The sequence below is a fragment of the Microtus pennsylvanicus genome, chromosome 4 (genome assembly GCF_037038515.1).
Source record: "Microtus pennsylvanicus isolate mMicPen1 chromosome 4, mMicPen1.hap1, whole genome shotgun sequence".
In the NCBI taxonomy this organism is placed as follows: domain Eukaryota; kingdom Metazoa; phylum Chordata; class Mammalia; order Rodentia; family Cricetidae; genus Microtus; species Microtus pennsylvanicus.
This window is the reverse complement of record NC_134582.1, coordinates 22,943,638-22,955,188: the sequence shown is the minus strand read 5'-3', so window position 1 is coordinate 22,955,188 and position 11,551 is coordinate 22,943,638.

Below are 11,551 nucleotides of genomic sequence, written 5' to 3'. Positions count from 1 at the left end.
AAATTTATATTGTTAAAATTCTTTTGGAACATTGGAACTCTTTTCTTCCTGTTGGAAGACTGTCCAACTTTGATAAAATGGTTTTTGCTTTATCTTATTGTATTTTATTTTGTCATGATTGGTTGTTATCTCACAAATGTGTAGAATTTATGTTCTATTATAGGTTATTGATTTTTGTGCTATTCAGATCATTCTCAAATGATATAAGTAAACTGAGGGGCATAGGATACAAATTATAACCTGCTGATTGCTTGCAAACACACACACATGCATGCACACACACACATGCACGCACGCACTCACACATGCACACACACACACAAACACGCACATCTTTCTTGAATTGAAGGGTATGTTGGATCAGGAGAGGGGAGGAGACATCAAATAGCAAGGATTTGTATTATCCATAACTTTGTATAAAACTCTATACAGTTCCTCAAGCCCCTCAGGAGGGGCAGCACTGTGATTCCCAGGACAAAAGGAGAAATAGCAAATGAAGAAATGATAAAGTTACTAGGTTCTCTTCAGTTCTTTTGTTTCCCATTTCTTCACTTTAGACATATTTCTCTGTGCTTGTAACAGATTTCAGAAGTGCCAGCTGTGACATCTGTCCCAGCAATTCTGATGAGGTCCTGATTACATAAACCCCTTACTCCATATCCTTCCCAGATTTGACACACACGTGACCATCTTTGTAGTAGGACTTTAGGGTACAGTGAAGCTAGAAGTAAAAGAAAAATTATTTATCTGTCATTATGTTTCTCAAAATGCTTTCATGAGTTCTTTATTCTACCGCGTTGATTCCAACTGCGCTCCTAATAGATTCCTTTGAAATTCTTTACTGTGTCTGCCGTGTTTTCTTAGGCAATAGAGAACAAGTTTTGGGTGCAAATGTATTACTATCTTAAAGTTCGAGGAGAGGCTATTCTAGACACTATACATTGTCACAGGGAAGGATCAACTAAAACTCAGATAAACTAGCTTAGTCCTTCTGAAGAATGACTTTAAAACATGCTAATAGGGGGTTCTGAGCTAAGATCTCACACTTGGTAGCATCATGAGGTCTACTTAGGATAATCATAGAAAATTTCCTTCAGAGAAAAAAAAGACATGTGTTGGCGTTTTCATACAACTTTTCTAGAGTTGTTACTTGTTATACAACCTTCCCTGGAAGTCTCCAAATGAAGGTTAAATTATGGAAGTAACTGTAAAAGAGCTATGGGCTTACAGATTACACCTGATCAAGGTAGTGTAGTCTCAGGCTTGTACACTGAAGGAGGCAAAGGAAGAATCCAGACTCAGGAAACATGCTTCATTGTGTTTATTTTGTACGTTGTTTGCTATATTGTCAGGGAGACAATATAGTAAGAAGCTGTAGCATCCTTCTCCACTTTATGCCTATTGCTTTCAAAATTCAAAGGGAAGGTATCTGAGAATATACTCCCTATTTTATTTTTTTATATTTACCTTTGTGTGCACATATATCACAGCGTAGAGTCGAAGTAAGGGGGAAACACGTGTGAGTTAGGTTTTCATAGCCTACCATATAGAACCCAGGAATTGAATTCAAGTCTTCATCCTCTGCGGCAAGTATTTCCACCCGCTAAAAGTTGGCCTCACAGGCCCCTTTGTAATTTAAAGTAAATAAATAAACTTTCCCCTTACAACCCCCCCCCCCCAAAAAAAAACCCACCAGGACGCAGACTTTCCCAGTGGTGAGTAGGGATAGATGCTCACAAGGACTGATGAGGCTTGAAGATTTCCACAGTCTTCAAATACCTCCTTGTCCTTCTCCATGGGAACCCAGTACACAAAACAGTAGAGAAGAGGCTCAAGGATTTTTTTCTTGGACCTCAATGCTCTTCATTTGATTTAAATGCCAAACTGGGAGAAAGGATACACACCAGGACCTTAGTTATGGGAGTGTTCGGAAAAAAAAAAAAAAATTCCATGACAGATTTGGTTTTCTCTGGATGCTTGAAAACCCTATCTCCAGCTGGGGACATGACCTTAACACACTGTTTGCTTTTTATGCCACGGAAGCTGATTCTCCTTCTTTGACAGCGCCTGCTTTGCAAATTAAATGCCTAGGTAAAGGTAACTTCTCTCCCTGCAACTAGAAATGCAAGTTATTCTGGAACATTCTCTGAAGTTATAGATATCCTTTTTGGAAGGAAAAGGGAAATTTCATACCTGCTTCCTCTCAAGCCAATGAAAAAAAATGCACAACTAGGCAATATGAACACCAGGCAGAATAAAGAATGGACATATATCAAGACTACATGAAAGGGAAAATAGGAAACTCTGCTCTCAAACTGAATTAGTATCTGCTAACGCAGGAAGCCCAAAATGGTATATAGCTGGTCTCTGAATCAAATAATTTTAAATGCTATATGATTAGTATCCTCTAGTATTCATAGAATACATGAATTCTTCTAGCTAGAAGGCCTTAACATGATTAATATTGATCTGCCTAAAGCCTGCAAGTCATATATAAAATTGTTCAGAATCTCCACTGGTGGTTTTAAGCACTAATACTTTTCTAGCTAATGTCCTGGAATCATATTAGAAATTTGGGATCAACCTGCCCCAGGACCCAGCAATACCACTCTTGGGAATATACCCAAGAGATGCCCTATCATATGACAAAAGCATTTGTTCAACTATGTTCATAGCAGCATTATTTGTAATAGCCAGAACCTGGAAACAACCTAGATGCCCTTCAATGGAAGAATGGATGAAGAAAGTGTGGAATATATACACATTAGAGTACTACTCAGCGGTAAAAAACAATGACTTCTCGAATTTTGCATGCAAATGGATGGAAATAGAAAACACTATCCTGAGTGAGGTGTCCCAGACCCAAAAAGATGAACATGGGATGTACTCACTCATAATTGGTTTCTAGCCATAAATAAAGGACATTGAGTCTATAATTTGTGATCCTAAAGAAGCTAAATAAGAAGGTGAACCCAAAGAAAAACATATAGTTATCCTCCTGGATATGGGAAGTAGACAAGATTGCCGAGAAAAAAATGGGATCTTGGGGGTGGGGTGGGATAGGGGTAAGGGGAGATGGGGAGAGAAATGTGAGAAGGGGAGGATGGGGGAAACTTGGGGAATTGGGATGGTTGGGATAAAGGAAGGATGGATATGGAAGCAGGGAAGCATATATCTTAATTAAGGGATCCAGTTTAGGGTGGGCAAGAGACCTGAACCTAGAGGGGCTCCCAGGTGCCCAGGGGGATGTCCCCAGTTAGTGCCAAGATAAAAAAAAAAAAGAAATTCTTGGTGCTCCCGCCAAAGGGCTTCCTCTTCCGTTTGCTGTTGGAAGAACAGCCTCCATTTTTATCTGTTTCTGAATGGAAATCCCTTGACATGGTATCCTAGAACAATTTCATTAGATTACGCTCCCATGTGGGTTAAAAATTACCCCCATTCTATCTAGAAAATCTGTGGCTACAAACTTGCATTGCCTTTGAGTAAACAGAGGCATTAATATTGCAATATGTGGATGACTAAATGATTGCTAATATCACATATTAATTGTGTGTTATCATGAAGGGACTGAATCTTCTGAATGAGGGTAAATATATAGTATTAAAAAAGGGGGCTCAAAATTATAACCAGGAGATTGTATGTAAGATTTACTATTTCAAAAGTAGCAAACAAAATTTCACCAGATGGATAAAAGGGCTATTACTTACCTAACAGTACCTCCTTGCAGTGATAATTATGGATGTTTGGTGAAGTGGCAGGGTTCTATTATCTCTGTAAACAGTATTTTTGTCTCACGGCTAAGCCTCTGCACTAGTAAGAACATGTGTGCTAAGTGACCAAGTTTCAGCAAACTGTTGACACTATTAAGATTAGACTCGGTTAAAAAACCACCTTTGGATTTAACAAACTTGAATGACCCTTCTAGCCTAATGCTATATATAAAAAAAAAACAGGCCTAAAATTCAGCATTCTTTCTTTAAAACAGGGATTTTCCTTAAGTCTGGGTGGCATAATTTTCAAGGCAGTTAGACTAAACTGATTGGATAACCACTCAGTCTGAGAGCACTTGCTGCCCCATGTGACCTTGCACAAGAGGCTGAAACATTTAATTTGGGTCAACCTACTACAGTGGTTGTGTCCATGATGTAACAGCTTCATTAGAACAAAGGGGAGGGGGAAAGGCTATGGAATTACAGAAAAGAGAATGAGGAAGCACTGTGCTGTCTTTGTACACAACACCAAAGGCAAGCTTCAGGTGTCTTCTGAAGGCCATCACTCTCCTACCAGTGGATGAGATCTGCTTGAGGACTCTTTGTTGATGCTCCAATTGTGTAAGCTGAAAGAGCCAAGCACAGTTATCCAGCAAGAGTTCTTAACGTGGAGCTTTATATGAATGGCAGCAGCTTCATGGAAGAAGGCGAGAGATGGCTTAAGTGACCAGATTTGAAGTTATTTGTTTTGGTCCACATACTGGGCTTTTTCTTTCAGGCTACCAACCAGCTTCTAATTCATGACATGGAGACTTCTTATTGGTTATGAATGCTCAGCCTGGCTTAGGTTTGTTTCTGGCTAGCTCTTTTTAACTTAACCTGATTCTCTTTAACTACCTTTTGCCTTAGGCTTTTGACTTTTCTTTTTTTCTGTATATATTACTTTCATTGCTTTTCCTGTCTGGATGGCTGGTGACTGCCTGGCTTCTTGCTCCAGGCATGTCCCCATTTTTCTCTTTTGTTCTTCTCTGGAGCCTGGATTCCTCCTCTTATTTATTTTTTCTACCTGTCAGCCCCATGTAGTCTTTCTCTGTCTAGCTATTGGCTGTTCAGCTCTTTATTAAACCAATCAGGTGTCTTAGGCAGGCAAGGTGAAACAGATGCAATGCATCTTTACATAATTAAACCACACATCCTTGTATCATTAAACAAATGCAGCATAAACAAATATAACACACCTTAACACAGTCAAAAGTAATATTCTGCGTCATGAGCAAATGTAACACTTCTTTACATAGTTAAAATAATATTCTACAACAGGTCCATGTCCTAAGACCTTCACATTGGGGTTGATCAATCTTGAAGAAATCCAGTTATTTCCTTTCCTTTTTACACTCTGAATGGGATCCAAAGTGTGACTGCCATAGCGCTCTCTCTCTCTCTCTCTCTCTCTCTCTCTCTCTCTCTCTCTCTCTCTCTCTCTCTCTCTCTCTCTCGGCCTGAAAACTCTGCTGAGTGTTGATACCCAAACCAGAGGCCAGCAATCAAAGTCGGCGTGACTGTGATACCAACCAGAACTACCACAGGTCTTCCTGTGTGTTTTAGCTCATCTAACACTATGGCTTGGAAGGCTGGATCAACTGCTGTCTCTGAGAACACCCAATGAATCAGCCAATCTCATTCAAAGGAGCTGCCCATGCCTCTGCCAAGAAGTATATTTACCAATGATATTTTATATGAAAAGCCCAAGAAATGCTAAAAGTTAATGAAATCAATACATTTTATCAGGTCAGAAAAATAGTAGATAACAAGTATGCTTTTAAAATGAGAGGATTTTAGAAAGATTATTATTACAGTTCATCATATGATTGATCGAAATTCTGATTATTCTTTAACTCATGCAATAGTTAGCAGACAATAAAATAGTAGTAAGAACCATGAATTACTGTTTTCCAGAATTTCCATACCTGACTTTGGAACCACACCAACCACCAGAACACGCGAGCTAGCCGTCAGTTCACAACGGTGTTTGTGGGGTGCTGCATCTATCTGCTTTAACAATTACTTAGAAAAATCCTACTATATATTTAGTTTATAAAGCTATTCAGGATATGAAGCCTTATTAAATTCAAATTTTGCTCTCCTTTTTCCTGCTTTGTTCTCTAGCTTGAAAAACAGCGTTTACAGCCCTTATCTACGTTAGGATCAGTATCTGAACACACTGACTTCTCTCCCCACATTTCCAGGTACAGAGATCAGATTGTCCCCACATCTGCTGCTGAAGGATGATATATAGATACTGATCTATTATCTGTATTGAGAAGCGCTTGGTAGGTGCCTCTCGTGACCTATTTTTACAGCCTCTGGGGAACAGTGTACTTCTGTACCTTACCTGCCCCAGGCCTCCATTTGCCCTTATCAAGTTCCTCACTCAAGGATCAAGAAGCAACAGTGCTTGAAGGCTGGAGCTGAAGAAGAGTGAACAAGAGAGCCTGTCAGTCTCCAGAGGTTTGTCCCTACATCTACCTTTCTGGGTAAGGTAGGTGAGGTGTGGCAACAGGAAGATGGCCACAATGCAAGCTTTGCTGTCAGCATTGCCATAGAGGAAGACAGCCCTAGTAAACAACACTGCTGTCACTATTCAGAGAAAGCCAGCCCCAGTGCCCAGCATTGCTGTGAGTAGTGCCAGGGTGTACATCACCCGCAGAATTGCTTCGGGAGGAGACAGGCTCCATGAGCAGTTTTGATGCCAGCACTGTTCATATACTCCTCTCTGAAATAACTGTTCTAAGTGTCTAAAAAGAACCCAGTTTCAAATGACCCTGTCTTCTTATCATACAGCTAGGCTCCTAGTAACAACCATTCTGAATGATTTCTCCTGCAGGTTAGGTCAAATGGAGTTATTTTCACTATGGACCAAAGCTGTGTTTATCAACGTGGCCTTGACTCTTTATTCTGGTAAGCTTTCAGTCTCAGGTAGAATGCTGGTGAGCTGCTGTGCTGAGACGGGAGTAGAATGGTGGTTTTATTGCTTTTCCAATTCTCAAATTGGTGAATGAGAAAAAGCAGGTTATAAATTCCTTCTCAACAGAGAAAGAGATGGAATGTTGGTTTACTGTATACAGTAGAATTTAGTACGTTGCACGTTGCTGAATTTGGGAATTTTGACTAGTTTTTACATTTGATATTTTGGGGAGACCTTTTAATTTGGTTGTTAAATGCGAAGTGCAGGGAAGGAATCCTCTTTTCTAGGTCTGGTATACTTCGGCCTTCTGAATTGTTACTTTTAACTCCCAACCCTGATATCAAAATATGCATAAGAAAAGAGCTCTTGGCATCTCAGGTGGTACTGCCCTCTCTATCATAAATATTGCATAATGGGGTAGGAGTTACGTATTGACAAATATCCTGATAGCAGAACTCAGTTCTAAAGCCACTTTTTGTACAGCTTCTTCTACTGTCCTAATTAGGTATATCTGGTGTAAATCTTTTCAAAGTTTGCAATTATTGAAGACTTCATTAGAAGTTATTGAAAACAGTCTGGATGGTGATGGAGCACAGCTTTAATCCCAGCTTTTGAGAGACAGAGACAGGCAAATCTCTGACCAACCTGGTCTACAAGAGCTAGTTCCAGCACAGGACTGCAGCACAGAGAAACCCTACCTTGAAAAAAGAAAGTTATTGAAAACATACAAAAATTTTCACAGAGCTACATTTGCCTGGCTACTAACCGTTTTTATTAAGTATGTAGATATGTTTGATAATTCTTATTTTGGTTACTAGCATAAAATTCTCATCTCATTGGAGCTCCTTGAGTAGCTCACTGAAGCTCATTTCTTGCCACCATTGTGTCTGCAAGTTGCTCATTTTTAAAACTGTTTTTGTTGTTGCAGAATCTTCTTTCACCAAATACTCAACACAAAGAATGCATGTAAGTTATTAGTGGTTCATTTGGAATTTGAAATATAATTTTAAATATTTGTCAAGTTTTAGAATTTCGGTAAGGCTGCCTTAAGCATACAAGAATTCAACAAGTTAAAAAAAAATCTGTGTTTATGTATGTATTATACCAAAGCCAAGTAACATAATTCAAGCTAGCAACATAAAACCACATTGGTATGATCTAGGCATGATTAAAGTGGTAATGTATAGAGGAATATATCTAGGAATGCCATTGGCAATTATTAGCTGCTTTTTAAAATATTGAGATACAAAAGCATACTCAGAATAAAATTATTTATCCTAACAAAGAGATAAAAAGTAGCATAGCAATTATCAATTTTTAAGGAAATAAATAGTAATGACCCTAATATATATGTGTGTGTGTGTGTTTGCATGTATCTGTATATATACTACATCTTATCATGGTAGAAAATGTATGTATATATATATTATATATTGTACTGTATCACACTGGTAACAACACCTGTTGAAGAAGTAGAAATAGAAAATACTGAAAAACAACTCTGAATAAATATAGAACAGAGAATTGGTTCACAAAATACTATCTTCAGGAAGGTGCTTCATGTAGATGGCAATTCCACGATGACAGAGTTTATGACTTAAAGAATATTAGTGAATTTCATTTCTCAAAGATTAATGACATCTGACTCTAGTTTTAGTAAAACTTAGTTGGTCATTTTTAAATTTGTCAGGGTGTAGAATAAAAAAAATCAGTTGATATTACTGCTCTTGAGATCTTGACAAAGGATAATAGCATGGCTGAAGGACTTGTGATAATAGTGTATTTAATATACATATACCTAAAATATGATTTAAATAGGTGTCAGTGATATAGAACAGCCACACTATACCTATTGGCTTCTCTTTCATGCTTTGTTCTCATCAGAATGAATGGTAAACTGCAGGTTTTCACTATCCTTCTTTACAAATTAATATTTGTAGCCACACATTTGAGAAGTCTTTACTGGTCAGTGGCCAAATTTGTATTGTCCCTGTGCTAGGAATCATTTTAAAATTTGTAGATAGAAAAACATACAAAAGGTTTTTCTTTGTATGCGAACCTTATAGGAAATACAAATTTCAAAGTACAAAAATAGAAGGCAGAGCCATGTCCCTTTGTTTACATGTTATGTGGAGGCTTTTCCTGCATCGTGGCAGAGTGGGAAGCAGCCCCAGAATCACTGGCTCCCAAAGGCTGACCTTCCTACCTGGGTCTTTCCAGAAACATCCAGTAAGCTGCTCTACAGTTCAAATAATAAGTACATATGGTTCATCTCAATATCTATAGTATATGACATAAGTAAATATAATTTAAAGCAAAAATAAAGAACAACAACTAAGCTTTGGCTTTATACATCTCAATAAATTTATGTTCATTTACCAGATGTCAATTTTTAACTTGTCTGTACTAGTTCATTTTTAGAAATTGAGTAGTCTCTTTTGTCTCAAAGTTGATAACATTGCCAAAAACCAGAATGCCTCTGATGGCTCCTACATAAGTATTGAGACTACTTCATTAATTACTGGATAGTGGGTGTGTAGGTATTTGATTTTGATCCTAACTATACATTATGCTCTCTCTTGTTGAATTATGATATATTTCATGACTATTGTGATTAAGTGTTCACTATTAGATGATTTTTATTGTCTTTCTCTTACAGATAGACTGTAAGCCATATGCAAAATATACCGACACATGTACCAAAGAGTATTATCCAATCTGTGCAACTAATGGAAAAACTTATTGCAATAAATGTATTTTCTGCGTTTCACTGAGGTAAGAATGCAACAGAAAACATTTGTCCTTCCGGGCATGAATAAGGCATTAGACAATGATATAGATTCATATTGTTGGTAATCTAGGCACATAGGGTATGTCAAAGATAACTATATTTTATAAAAGCCAAAAGAATGTACTTCTAACTCCTCTAAAGCGTATTACTCGTGAACTGTCAACATATCTCGGCTAAGTGATCTGCAAATGGGTGAATTGATTAATTTCACTTAATTTGGTGAATTGTGAAGTGCTAGTGGTTGAGTAATAGCGATGGCAATATAATTCAGAAGCTGCAATATTAACCGGTGTATCTCTGTGATACCACAAGAATCTACCTTGCAGCATTCTAGTTACAGGCAAGATAGCTGATCAAAAACCAGATTGAATGCTGACCTTTAAGGTTCACCGTGCACAATGAGCCAATTAATGCTAGAAAGAAGCTCATGCGATGGCATCTTGGTCTCTTGAAGTTGTCCCTCAAAAGATTCCTGAGAGCCCAGGGCACTCCCAGCTGAACTCCTGTCCCTTCATTCTGAAAGTGTTATCTGAAGGCTTACCAGTCTGTCTTTAGTCCTCATTTCCTTGTGTGTGTTTCTCCTCTTATTGAAATACTTGCCCATTTGCTTTCAAAGTCACACAAGCCTTTGGCAGACCTGGAATTCCCCATAGCTCTTCCTTCATGAATCTGGTGTGACTTTTGACTGAGAGTTGTCAAGTATCTTCACAGGGGGGAAAGGAGATGTAAAGGAGCTAAAAAGCAAACAGACACAGCTGCTTTTACAATAAATCATAATCTCTCCAACATGTCCCAAGTTCAAATTCTCACTTATAAATATATAAACTTGTAAATTATCCAGAACATGTAATTAATTTTTAAAGATCTTTCTCCCTTTTTCCCTTTTGATTCTCCAGGAACAGTGGTACTACTTTCTCCTTTGTTCATTATGGTAAATGCTGACAATATCTGGACCCAAACATCCCAATGGCTATCATTATGATACCTTTCTACAGTGAATTCTACAATTAGAATTTCTTGATCAAAGCCTTCCATTCATAGACGACCAGCTGGATCACACTATATGACAGAGGATTTAACACTGAGCATTCGAGGTTGCTCTCAACAATAGGAACCTATAACTTCAGGATTTCTATTTTCTATGTTCATTAATAAAATGGCAGTTTGAAATGTTGGTGTCCAAGCAGGGTGTGATACTTACACTTGCAATCCTAACCCTTGGGAAGCTGAGGCAAGACTCAACCTTGGTGAGTCCAAGCTTGGGCTACAGAGAAAGTTGATCACAAACAACAAAACCCTTACCCTAATGTTATGTTCGATAATGTAAACCTCAATTCAATTTAAAGGTCTAAGTATCTAAATGATTTGCTCAATAAAATGCTTTAAAATAAAGTATTATTAAATGTGTTAGAGTGTTTTTTCATTTGCCTGCATAATGGATTAAGACATACTTCAGTACCTGTGATCTAAGAGATATTCACAAATGTCATATTACTTGAGAAATTTTTAAATAAATAATATTTATTTTAAATAAATATCTTAGATTCTCTTCATTCTCAAGTTTCAGAGCATTCAGAGGAGGGTTTTGAGGAGTTGAAAGTCTAAGAGGCCTCCCGGGTTAGCCTCTCATAATCCGTGGAGAATCATGATGGCATCAAACATGACTTCATCCCAGTCAAGAGAGAAAAGAGTCAAATAGCATGAAGTCACCAGCAAAGAAGCTTTAATCAGAGAGGGTTAGAGGTTTAGGTTGAGAAAAATGGTGTGATACCAATTTGAAGAGATTCAGGCTACCAACTAAAAGTAACAGAAATAGGTCCTTTATTTGAAAAATAAATAAAAGTAAAAAATAAAAAAAAAGAAATAGGTCGTTTATGTTGGCTGGGATCTGATTATTTTCCACTCATCATCTGCATAAAAATTTTTAAATGTTAATAAAAACCAGTTTCTCACGTTTTAAAGTAGCTCTTCCTTGAATAAGATAAGTATCAGGACCGTGTTTGTTCTAGAGACATGCTGGTGCTCCCATGATCTGGTTCGTTTCTTCCCTGAGGTCAGAGCTGAGAATAAAGAGAAGCACATTTC